The 13810-nt window shown below is 39.8% G+C and overlaps 1 long non-coding RNA gene across 1 annotated transcript in view; it reads right to left on the bottom strand.

Moving 5' to 3' along the window:
* Positions 1-9383, bottom strand: part of LOC311589708 — a 30544-nt gene extending 21161 nt beyond the window's left edge. Inside the window, exons 1-2 of the long non-coding RNA XR_014776631.1 lie at positions 9186-9383; positions 8083-8175 (exon numbers count right to left, since the gene is read on the bottom strand). This is a non-coding gene — a long non-coding RNA (uncharacterized lncRNA). The remainder of the gene's footprint in view (positions 1-8082; positions 8176-9185) is intronic.
* Positions 9384-13810: the final 4427 nt, after the last annotated feature.

Genomic DNA, 13810 nt, shown 5'->3' with positions numbered 1-13810 from the left:
TGTGCGTCCATCTGTGTGTATGTGTGTCCATCTGTGTGTGTATCTGTTTGTGTGTGTGTGTATGTATCTGTCCATCTGTCTCTATTTGTATGTATATGCATGTGTCTGTGTGTACATGTGTCCATCTGTGTGTGTGTATGTGTGTCTGTGATTATGTCCATCTGTATATATGTGTGTGTCTTTCTAAATGTGTGTGTGTGTTCCATGTTCACGTGTATGTACATGTCCCCATGTGAAGGAAATAGAGGCCAGATGAAGATACTGAATGTCTTCCTCCATCACTTTGTGCACTGTTTCCTTGATAAAGCATCTCTCACAGATTTGGAAGTTTGTTGTTCAGGCTAGGCTAACTGTCTAGAATATTTCAGGACTCCAAATGCTGAGGTTATAGTCAAGCAAAGCCATGCCTAGCATTTTTATGTTGGTACTGAGGATTCAAACTCATGTCTTCACTCTCACTGGGCAACAACTATAACCAAAGCGCATCTCTCCAGTCCCAGAGTTAAGAAGAGGAATATTTAGAAGAGTCTATAAGAAATGTTTAATGTTGGAAAAACTTTACATTCCTGGAATATATTTGACAGCCTTCCACATTATATAAAGTCATTCTTAATATATGTTGCTGAACTTAATTTATTACTAGTTTAGTTAGAATTGTGCATCAATGTTCACAACTGAGGCATGCATAAGTCAGTAAAAGTGCTGCCATGTTTTGTGTACAATTCATTCATGTCAATGTCAGAAAATATTTCATGTTCTTCAAGTGCCTGGAAGAATCCATATATGTGTTACTTTTTTCCCACAGACATCAAGAACATCATCCTTTATGAAGATCATCCCTTCAGACTTTGGATGTCTCTACCTACACAATACCCACTCTGTGTCTCTAAGCCTCAACAAAAAAGAGTCTTATTGATGGGATCTTTACTCTTTTGCTCCATCAGGACCAGCAGAAGTATTATTTGTATGCTTTAAATTTCCATCAAGTGCTAAGGTGAGGCTATGCCCTCCTCTAAGTTACCCTGTATTACACATAACACATGAACATAATTTACGCATATAGCTTTTAAGGCAGCATCCTGCCATGACAGAGTCCATTCTAAAGTAACGCTTGGCTCTGTTTTTGGGTACAAACACAGAGGGAAGATGACTCTGTACCTTGTTGGGTATGTTAGCAACAGCATCTTTTCTGGTACCACCCAGGAAATATAGACTAAAAGCCAATATATTCCTAGAAGCAAAAGGGAGGCCACCATATAAGTGTATCAAAGTAAATAGTGACTATATGTGGACACATGGATGCATTAAAATCCCACCAGGAAAACCAGGCCTAAGAATTTAGTGAATACACCAGAACGAAGAACATATACAGCTCCCACAAAGACAAGAACACATTACACAGGGGTAGTGTTACTTTGTAGCCATCCTGGCGAGAATGAAAATGCACTGTCCGAGGATTAAAACAATCCACCCCTAGAAGTTTGAACTGTCCCAGAAGTTTCATTCTGGGTGAAGGAAAACTCTGGAGCCCTAGGACCAGCCAGCAAAGGAACTTGTCTTTTAGAAAAAAAAAAAAAGATTTACTCTTTGTCAGAGAGTCTTGACAGTCTTTGTCTACAGTCCTGAAACTTGTGATCTCTAGTGATCATCTGAACCACACCTTGACTGAGGCTGCTCAGCTAAGCATACCTCTCCTCACCTTCCATTTAAACCTAAACCTCAGGTCCAAATCCTGGTGATGAGAAGGGAGAGGTGGCCATGGCCCTTTTCCCCACTGTTGATGGAGCCCACCCATTTGCTCATCAGGGCCCAGTCTGTCCCTTCACCTTTATAGCATCAGGGATTCCACGTGTCCCCCATGGCCTCACACATCCCCAAACAGCTCCATTAAACCTTGCAGCTCATCAGAACTCTGTCGTTTGACTTGACTCTTAGACTCATGACAGCAACTGGATTCGCTAGCATCTTATCTAATCATCCACAGTGTCTCCTTTGGTCTCTATCAACTTCCTGTATCTGCCCTCAGTGTGTGGCTTCTTTGTAAATCCTTGAACTTTCTGTAGCCTTTTTAATGTTATCACAACCATCCCCTAATCTACATGGATGGTGGATGGATGGACAGATTTATGCTGTGCTGTGTAATTCATGTTCTTCTGAAAGTTAACATAAGTAGTTAAGATTGATGCAAAAGAACCCGTGTTTGCATCATCTGGTTAACAAGGGAAATCAGAACAGTTTGACTAATTGCAGCCAATGAAACCAAGACAGCTTTTGAATTTCTTGTTAGTTTCCATAAATTCTGAAATTGTGAAATAATCATTTGGCAGTATGAATTAGAATGTCCTCCACAGAGTAACGCATTTGAATTCTTAGTCACCGGAGAGTATAACTCTTTGATAGGATTAGAAGGACTAGGAGGTGTGGCCTAGTTGGAGGAAGTGTGTCACTGTGGGAGGATGGGCTTCAAGGTTTCAGGAGCCCATGCCTGTGCCCAGTCTCTCAGTGTCTCTTTGAGAATCACGATGTTGCTCACAGCTAATTTAGCACCACTCCTGCCTGCTGCCATGTTCTCTGCCATGAAGAGAACGGACGAAGCCTATGAAACTGTGATCAAGCCCCTAGTGACATGCTTTCCTTCGTAAGGGTTGCCTTGGTCAAGGTGTCTCTTCACGGAAATGGAACAGTGACTGGGACAGGCGCAAATATGGTTGTCTGTTTTTGTGACATTGCATGCTCACAATGGTAAGAACATTGTCAATATTTGTTCTAATCATATACATCCAGCATTATAATTGTCTCTCATAGGAAGGAACGAAGGAAGGAAGGAAGGAAGGAAGGAAGGGAGGGAGGGAGGGAGGGGGAAAGGAAGGAAGGGAGGGAGGAAGGGAGGAAGGGAGGGAGGAAGGAAGGAATCTTTTCAAACCCATTGTCTGTGTTTGGTTCTTGTTTTTTTTGTTTGTTTGTTTTGTTCTTTTCTTTTTGAGATAAGGTTCTTCCACATGGCCCAGGCTGACATCTCAAGATCCCTTCCCTTCAGTATCCCCTGGGCTGTGATTCAAGCATGAACCAAAGTGTCCAGCTAATGTTGCCTTTTGTTATGTCAGCATGTTATCATACAACTGTCTTGGTCAGGTTCATTTTCCATAAGTGTTAAATAATTAAAGCATTGTGTTATGTTGGCCTTTCTTACACAATTAAACTTACATATAGCCCATAAATTCTTATTTCATTCACCCTACTCCTTAACAAAATGCTCTGTTTTGCTTCTATTATATAAAATGAAAATTTCTGCAAAAATAAAAACTCAAAATATGATACAAATCTGTATGTAAAATGTCATTATAACTATGTTTTATATATTCCAGGAAGGCTTCCTAAAGCAATTAATTCTAAGGCAAGATTTTAATAGAAAGTATTTTACATTAATAATAAAGTACAGTAAATGAATTATTAAAATATAATTTAATATGAAATATTTCAAATTAAGTATACCAGAAATTATACCAATCTTACTCTATTTTGTTCTTATTACTTTGTTCACTGTCAGAGTTGATGCTTCCCCGCTGTTAGGATTTCATGTCTTTCTCAGAAAAACTCTGCCATGACTGCAGAGGGGAACCTAGCATGACTGTCTTCTGAGAGGCTTCATCTAGCAGCTGATGGAAACAGATGTAAAGACATACAGCCAAGCATTAGGCCAAGCTAGTGGAGTTGTGTGGAAGAGTGGGAGGAACGATTGAGGGAGTCAGAGGGACCAAGGATACCACAAGATGACCTACAGAGCAAACTAACCGTGGACTATGAGAGCCAAAGACCAGGCATGGACTAGGCCTAGACCCCTTCCACATAGGTAGCAGATGTGCAACTTAGTCAACACGAGGGTCCCCTAACAGTGGGAATAGGGACTGTCTCTGACTCTGTTTCCTGACTTTGTTTTTGTTTTTGTTTTCCCTGAAAACACTCATGTTTTTAATAGATGGAACATGTTTCAGTAAAACATGTTGGGTGAATGAGACATAGAATTATAGAAAAGAACAACCTTGAAATACATAAAATGTCAAAACCTGTCATGTGTTTTCCTAGCTTCCTACCACGACATCTCTCACATTTCTTTTTTTTTTTTTTTTTTGCCCTTCTTTTTTTTTTAATTTTTTATTATTAATTTATTCTTGTTACATCTCAATGGTTATCCCATCCCTTGTATCTTCCCATTCTTCCCTCCCTCCCATTTTCCCCTTATTCTTCTCCCCTATGAATGTGACTGAGGGAGATTACCTCCCCCTGTATATGCTCATAGGGTATCAAGTCTCTTCTTGGTAACCTGCTGTCCTTCCTCTGAGTGCCACCACCTGTTGTTTCCTGACTTTGGATCCCTTCCCTCTAGCTTGGCTGCCATGTCTGACCTCAGTGGGAGAGGAGTGCTTTGTCCTGCTGTGACTTGAGGTGTCTGAGTGGGTTGGTAACACTTGGGAGCCTCCCCTTGTCTGAGAAAAAGGAGAGGGGTGAGCTCAGGAGGGGGTGTGAAGGTGGGACTGGAAGGAGAGGAGGGAGGGGTCTGGGATCGTGCTTAAGAGATTAAATTAATAAATAAACTAAAAGAAAAAGGGGAAAGGAAGAACAACGTAACTGCACAGATCTGCATCTAAGGGAAACCCCATAAATGTTACATATTTACTCCCATGCTGGGGATTAAGCCAAGTACCTGAAGTGTGCCACTCTAATCATTGTACCCCATTTCTACTAGTTTCAATGATATAAAAAGACTCCTCCAAACATTAAATAAGAACTTTATGTTATTTAGGTGGTAATTGTGATTTTTTTTCCCCAAGCTATCTACACTTTTTCTTTTGTGGTAGTCATGGACAAAATAATAACATGCAGATAGGACTGTGTCAGATAAAAAAAAAATGTTCCCTTTAGTTGGAGGGACTTTGGGGTGCTCACCTCCCTGAGATTGCACATATCAAGTTGAGGCTGGAAAATCCTCTCTGAGAAACCTCCAAGGCATCTGGGTTCATTGCTCATCATCGCTTGTTAGAAAGCTCCGGGTTGAGGCACTCAGGCGTATGTGCCCGGGATATCACTTTCAAAACCAATGTCATCTCAGTAGTAAGTTGATGAATGGAAACAAAGGCTCATTGGAAATACGCTTTTTCACACATTCTCTGGGAGGAGAGAGCCTGGATTATTAACTTCATAAAACGTTATTGTATCACCATCCATTAGCATTATTGAACAATGAATCATTAAGGGAATAGGGACATATGACTTCACTCTAGGAATGGCTAATCTCTAAAGACACTTTCACTTTGTTTGCCTCATATAATCCTGATATTTTGTGACATTTCGAGTATGTGGTAAGAACAATAATTAAAATTCTATGTTGACATTTTCATGTCTTTAATGAATTTCTCATAAACTTAGTTGAAATGCATATGCAATAAATTACAATTTATTGAGAATAAATCTTCAAGACTCCAAAAGGAGCAACTATTCCTTGCATTATCCACTTAAATGCTGAACTTATTTCATACATTTGAGACCTTGTCACCAGCAGCGCTTTTCTCACTCTGAAACTGTATTTATATCTTAAAAGTCTAAAGAGACTGTGAATGTATAGTCAGGCAAAGTGGCAGCCTAGTAACGAGAGGTTCATGTGGGATCAAATGTGCTTTTTGTCAAACTATTACATAAACATAATTGTCATTTTCTGCAAATAGTGGTGATAATGTAATAACTAGATGCCCTTTAAAGATCCCCTGCTGCCCTTCATGAGCAGGAAGTCACTGATGTGCCTTCTGAGAACAACCCTTCAAAGTGAGCTTATTGTCCCTAGGTAACAGACGAAACCCGAGGTTTGAAGAGGTTAAGGACCATCCTTCGCCTCACAGAACGAGTAGATGATAATGTAGTTCGTGATGACCCCAGGAACTCACATGAGACAGGAATATCTTTGTTCTTACACAGCTTTTTTAAAAGAAAATTTACTTTACATTTGATTTCCCATTGTGAGCTCAAGTTAATTGCAACCATGTCTTTCTTATTTTTTTTTCTTCCTGAAATTAACCAAGATGAATATTTTCTGTTATCATGACACGGTCTTCAGGAGTTCCTCTAACTGGTCCATGAAGAAGAAATAAGGAAGACTTAATATTCTACACCAACCAGAATATCTTTGTCTCCCATCCACGATTTATTCCCACCTGCAGAAGCAACTCTTATCCAGGCCTACAGATAGAGTTTGTGTATGAATCTGTTATTGGGTGAAAGGCCAGTGCTTTCTGCTAACTACTGTAGTCAGTTCCATGTATTCAAGACAATGAAACTCAAGTCAAACCACCTAGATAGATAAAATAAAAATAGAAGAAAGACAGATATACTGCTCTTCCATAGACCATAACTGTCAAAAACATTACTCTTTCATACAACAGCACTCATAGAACACAATCAGAGACTCTAAGACATGGGCCGTCTTTGAGCATGAGCAACACACAGATATAAGGAGGTGAATGAATGGCTCAACCAACATGATTCACTCTTTACCCAACTACATCCTATGAGAAAAGACTTAATTTTATTCTGCTCAAATAAGAAATTTAATCCTTGCCTGAATGTGAAAATCTTTTAGGGATAAGAATAGTTTTCATTAAAACACAAGTTTGGGAGGATAAAAGCAGAGGAGGAGGTGATGCCATTATGTTATAATCTAAAAATATCTAATAAATAAAATACTATAAATGGCAGCTTGGTTCTTGCGTAGAGCAGTACAGGAATGCATGGATATTGTGCACCATGATGGTACACTGTCGAGATATTTTCCTTCTCAACACGGGGTTAAATATTTGTTTTCTCTTTCTGTAAAAGTAGTGACTTACTCACGGGAAAATTTATACTCTTGCTATGCCACAAAATGTACAGTAGTGAAACAAACAGGCCCATAGTCTTGTACACATGTGGAAACATTGAAAAGATGCACAATCGTTGCTTCTGAAAGTCATCACACTTGATATGTCAACACTTAACAAGGAAAAAGTGCATGGAATTACTGGAGAAATCCTTTCCACTCCCACTTCATATGCAGATGAGAAAATTCTGCTTGGTGGACAGGGATGAGATTACCAAGGACACAGAGATCTCTAGAAGGCGGCTTTGGAGTGAGGACTAATGCCCTCAGACACGGCAGACACTTAGACACATCCACAGTGCTCCACTCAGCTCTGCATGGATTCTCACTAGGAACCTTTGAGAAAGTCCAACTCATTGAGAAATTTAAGTATTTGTTTCTAAGCTGTGGATCAAATACAGCCAAGAGAGGACAAATGAGTCTCCTTCTACCCAATGCCCTTTCCTGCCTTCCCACGGGGATGAAAACCCTATAACTCAGAGTTGGGACACATGTTGACCTACACACAGTGAGTCTGCGGAGGGCAAAGAGGAAACATAGGTTTGAAGAGAACTACAGTAAAATGCCAGGGTTATATCAACACTGAAATCTTAACAGAAAGGCACATGTGAAGGGGACTAAGACCAAGCTTGCTCTTCCTTGCTCAAAGATCATCAACGAATAATTACAGCTTCGTTAGTTTAGATATGCTTTCAACAGAAAGCATCTTTAAGATCTTTATTCAGAACTGTGGAGAAGAGGTACAAAATATATTAGATTGTCTTTGCTCTTCACATACCAATATTCTAAAGTGGAACATAGTTAAATCATTAGAGCATGATTAAAAAAAATGAATGATATGATCAAGTTATGTGCATGTGGCCATAGTATCACAAAGAGTAGTCTCATTCCAGGGGAGGAAACTGTAGGAGGCTTAATAGAGACACTGATACCCTAGCTGACTACTCAGAATGCAATTTATCTTAATAAAAATGATGCCTCTGCAAATCAAAGCGTGAGAAGAAAACTCGAAGATGGAGTTAGAGGATTTAAACACAGAAGGACAAAAGACAGAAAAGCCATGAGTTAACAGGGGTCTCAGTTTGTTCCTGTCTTAGTCACTACTATTGCTGAGAAGAGAACCCATAACCAAGGTAAACCATTTTTTTAAAAAAGCATTAAATTGGGGGCTTACTTACAGTTTCTGAGGCTTAGTTCATTATCTCTGTGGCAGGCAGCATGGAAGCAGGCAAGTGTCGTGCTGGAGAAGTAGCTGAGAGCTGCATCCTTATCTACAAGTAGAGATGGAGAAATGTGTCTGGCTTGAGCTTCTCACACCTCACAGCCTGCTGCCAGTGACACACTTCCTCTACCAAGGCCATACCTCCTAATCCTTTTGATCTTTTCACAGAGCAACACTTACTGGTGAGTAAGCATTCAAATATATGAGACTCTGGGGGACATTTTCATTCCTACCATGAGTTTTTACAGTAAAATCTACTCACCAAAGTAAAAACTGGTGAGAGGTCATACCTGAGAGCCATTCAGACAACTGTGAACATCAGATGTTAAACTTGAATTTCAAATTATTACTAAGGATTCCCTAAGCCAATAGAAGATCAGCAACTAGTCATAGAATAATTTGCCTGGAAGAGAAAGGTGCATTGTACCATGGATTAGCTGACTACATCAGTTTGTGCACAAATTGACTGCAACTCCAGATGTTAAATCCTATATGGAAAATTAATTGAGCTAAACTAGATGACTAGCAGGATTTCTCTTTCTATAAACCAATGTGGCCTCGCTGAAGGTAGCTTCCACTCTCAAGGTCACATTCCCCATTTCCTGCACGTACGACAAATGCCTTGCCAGAAAAGCTTCTGGGACAAAAAAAAAAAGTACAATGAACCCCTATGGACCTGAGAAATGCTACAAGTTGAGCAGAGCAGCAGAGGACAAGTCATTGTCCAAGCCTCTGGTGGAAAGGAGGAGAGAATTCCTTCAGTGCTCGTGCCTCTAGCCTAGAAATCTGAGTTCCAGCGTTTTCAGAGTCGGTGTTTCCTGCACCACCATGGGGAGACACTGCTTCTAGTCTGGAACCATCACTTAAAAAGACACTGGGATTCTAGGTAAATGACACCTGTAGTGCTGAAGAGCTGCTTGGCTGAAGGCAACACAAAGGAAGGTGTAGGTTTAGATATTTCAAATTTTTATTTATGGTTCTTAAACACTGCAACCTCACTTCTAACTGACCGGTCAGGGAAGGGGAGAAAGAAGTCAATAAAACAAATGGGTTGTGGACCTGTTTAGATGTAGTTTCTTGGCAAGATTCCACTCTGCGTTGTCAGGACACCAGCAGTCCAGTCCAATAGCAAACACCAAACAGCAACATGAATCCGTCCGGATGGCATGATCCAGCAGAAACAGCAAGTCTCTACCAAATCCACATGCATCAACAGAAAGTGGCCAGCAGGAAGTACCATGAGTTCTCTGGAATGTTTCTGTCTGTGAAGACCAGTGAAGATTTGAATGTCAGCAGTGTAGCAGTGCAAAAAGCATTGTCCAACTATTCAACGTGTTCTATTTACACCTTCCAAACATTGCGTGCCCTCTCACAAGACATCGTCCAGAAAAACATCATGTGACACAACTGCGTCTTCAAAGAAAGCAGAAACTTCCACTTCAGGAAGGAGATCAAACCACCTCAAAAGACTCGAGTCTCCTAGCAATGTGGTAGTTGGGATCAAATAAACCCAAATGCTATAGCAATTACTGCCACTCTTCAAGGTCAAGTTCAGAAGTTCGGACTTAGGTGTCCAGACTGAGAGAAAGCAAGAAGCTCCTTTGCTTATTTAGCCAGTAGCTTTTTAATTTAACAAGCACAGACAGCATGTGGATGCTTGGAGGTGTTTGATTAACTTGATCAGACATTGCATCTCTGTGCCCACTTTACTCATCTCAGAACGAGTATAATGGCTGTATTGCCTCATGTCCTTGTTGTGCGAATTAAGTTCATGTTTGCTAACACCTTCAAGCCTCCACATGCTTGCCACATTGCTAATCAGTGCCTGAGGCCGGATTCCGTCCTTCATGATTTACTTATACTTCATTCTCTTTACTATTCATGCTTGATGTATTATTATGTTTTGGAAAAATATATGCATTATCGGTAAGTGTTCCCAAGGCTATAAAGAACATCATGCCAGCGATTTTACACTTAATTCCTACAATAGCTCTTTGAGAAGAATTTTTCTTTCTAATTTACAGGTGAGAATTCAATTCAGTGGTGGTTAAAAATGCATGTAGGTAGAAGGAGTGGCCAAAACTGAAGCACAGGTTGTCTGATGTTAGGCAAGATGTTTTTTTTTTTTTTTTCACTTCTCTACACTGTCAGCTGCTCAAAAGACCTACAGGAAGTGAGGCAGTTGCAAAGGAGACAGACAATATTTTAAAATCCTTTTAAAAGAATAAAAATCATGATTCAGGCTGCCTGACATGCTGCATGCACATCAGCTTTCATAGCACATCACAGTCCACACAGTAGAAAATAAGACAATCTCTGTATTCCTGTGGTTTCATCAAAGGCATCTCAGGAACTGTAAGAATCTGCTGGATTCATGTTACAATCCAAGCCACTATAATAACTTTAAAGTAATTAGACTCAGATCAGAAGGTGCATCTAGCCAATAAGTAAGCAAAACAGATGGATCTAGTTTCTGGTCAAAGGCCTCCAGGTGCACATCCCTGGGCAATCTACACTTTCAGAACATCAATAAAGCAAGAACCCCATAATCCCAACCTTCCCTGAGATTAACATCAACTCTGAGGAGAAGAGATATGCACCGAATATGCAAATATTTAGACTGTTTGGCTTAATTAAAAACAATTTCCATTTATTAGTTATGTTTCTTATGAAAGATTATTATCTTGATGACATTGGGAAAAACTACACTAAAGAGTGAGCACCTTTTCATTCACTTCCAAATTTTATCTTATAAATATTACTTTGATGTTTTCTTCAAGGCTGCCAAATACAAATAGCCAAATGCTAAGAATGTAACACTTATATAACTCTTGATTGTGTCATGGTTCTTCTTGCTATAGGTAGTTTATTGTATATGTGTAATAATATAAATGTATATGTAAAAAATTTAAAAAATATTTAATAAAAGAAAAAATTACTTTGGTCAGCCTGAGATCAAAGCCAGGCGATCCTGAGGGGAGAGAGCAAGAGTCAGAAACTGGCAGGTGTGAGGAGACCTCAGGAGCAGTGGGCAGATGAGAACAGACTTCCAAGGAGGCTGACTTCATTGAGCAGCTCCTTTAACTGGTGGGAAACAACAGCTATTTAAATTTGGGGGAATTAGGTAGAGGCTTTCAGGGTGAGCATAAATCCTTGGCTGAGGCCAAGGTGCTGGGAATGCCTTCTTTGGAAAAATAATTCCAGACGCTTGATGGACGTGACCTTATAAGCAGAGGGGAAGTTTAAGCTGGCTGCTACTAAGCTGCCTCCTCTGGTGTAGGCAAAGACTACTAGTGCTGAGACATGCAGGCCTGGAGGGAGTGGGCCCCACTCCTACCTACTGCTCTTGAGTGTTCCACAGTTGGACACGACTCAAACCCATTCCGGCTCCCGTCAGCTCCTCCTGGTTCCACAGCATCCTGGCCCCACACCTGACTGTCCAGTGAGCCCCCCGTAATCTTCCTTCATGCGTGCACACTAAGCATTCTACTGAGCCATCTCACTAGTCCATCTATTTTGTTTCTAGTGCCAGAAGATGTATATGTGGTGAGTATGTTTATATTTTGAGCTAGTCAAATAATTATGGACTTAAAAACCCATTATACCATATGTATTAGTTATAAAAGCATTATTATTCCTACTTTTGGAGTTGTATCATAAAAACAGTAATATGATACTTACAGGTATTCTAACAGCATAGTAACATGACTAAAACATAATACAACATAACTACAGATTTCTCAAATTAAACAAGGAAGACAATGCTTTGTATACATAAAGTGTCAGAGAAAACCAAGCTAGGCAAAATATGGCATATATTAAAGGAATAATAAATAGATCTGGAAGACAACAGAGGGGTAGAGCTGAGCTTCAGAACCAAGTTACTCTCAGCCCCTAGGTTCTCTCCCTTTGATCTGCCTGCTGATGCTATCTCCTGTTAACAACGCTGGCAGCAAAATGGAGTGCTCGGCTTCCCAGAGGTCCTTACAGAAAAGTCCCAGCTCGGCCTCCAAAAGGGCGCATCTTCTCTCTTCAGAATCGCCACAAAGGGCTGAGATCTGCATTCCCAGATTGGCATTCATCTCTAGGTACAAACATGCCAGATCCCGTCAATAAACAGGGATGGAGAAAGTGAAGACGCCTGGCTAAATAAGTCTAGCTAACTCCGTGACAGGCTTCAGTTTCTTGTTAGCTTGGAGCAGGCCTGAGCCTCCGTTCTTCAAAAGTGAGCTCAGCTGTTACTGGGAATACCACAGATAACAGGCAGCCAATGAGGGATGGCCTGAGGAAGATAAAGTTTCTTAAGGTTAGTTTACTGTTGGTCTAGAAATCTCTTGTCTTATGATTAACTCATGACCGCTGACTAAGGTTGCCCACACCTTTCCAGTCTGCCCGTGCTTTTTCAGTTTGAATGTCCCAGTCATATTAAGGTCAGCAACACCTCCCTTGAAATTTCCCTGAATTCCTTTTAAAAGGGCCTGCGAGTTCACTTCGGGATCACCATTTTGTCTAAATGGTGATTCAAGCATGCTGGACTTGTTCAAAAATAAAGACCTCTTGCTTTTGCTTATGGCTTTGGACTCCTGTTGATCTTTGGGTATCTAGCTATATGGACATAACAAAAGAGATGCATCCTAAATAGTAAGACAAAATGGAACTCACAAGACAAACAAAAACATGCATCTCCAGCCATTTTCAAAACTGGGGAGCAGATGTCTTAAGACATACCTGGAAAGTTTATCACCTCATGACTGGGGAAGAATTAATGACTAGTTTAAACAATAGCACTGATTTTATTCCTGAAGAGCAACAAAAAAGAGAAAGCTTTGAGTATAGCTTCCTGAAGAATCATAGACTCCCTGAAAATGAACAAAGGAAATAACCACCAAAATACAAAATTTAATCCCCAAGGAATACTCTTTAAACCAAATTATTCATGCTTTTTCTATTTACCAAACCCACCAACTACAATCTTCAACATTTCCAAAAAGCCTTTTTTCCTAAGAAAAATCCGTGCCTTATGAGAAGTTACAAGGGCACAGTGAACCTTGACTAAAGTGAGAGTCTAATGAAACCAGACATCATTGTTTGCAGGGAAACTTACTCAACAGTTAAAAATATGCAAATGGTCTATCAAAGGTACGATAATGTATTCAGGAGTCATGTACGCAGCACTTTAAGCCAAGTTCAGAATTTCATTTCCATAAAATAAAAAGGTAATATTCAAAATATGTAACAACAACTTTCTAGAGAAAGAGAAACTGCATCTATAACTTTTACCAACAACAAAACCATTGCAAACCAACACCTGTATTTATTATATGTATTTCATCTCTCAGGTCTCCACTGTAAAATTTAATAAAGCAGCTACTTGACACCATAATTCTTGCAAGGACATACTAGAAGGAGATGGAAATAGTGTGAGACCTAATAAAACACACAGAATTTCATAAGAAAAATACATATTCTAGTGTCAACATGACACTTAAATTTCAAGGTTGAAGGTACATCCTTGCAATGGTGACGTACTTGCCCCTGCATAGTTGGATCTAGCTCATTGTCAAATTAAGAAAAAGAAGAAAGGGAAAACATTTTGTAAAGTTTTAGAGAAAAAAAATGTGCTCTAAAATGACTGATAAACATACCACCTGTTACTAAATCAAAGAAAATATTAAAATAAACCA

The sequence above is a fragment of the Acomys minous genome, assembly GCF_964271855.1.
Source record: "Acomys minous genome assembly, chromosome: 18".
Lineage (NCBI taxonomy): Eukaryota > Metazoa > Chordata > Mammalia > Rodentia > Muridae > Acomys > Acomys minous.
Note: the sequence above shows the minus strand (reverse complement) of the source record. Positions and strands in the feature narration are given on the sequence as shown.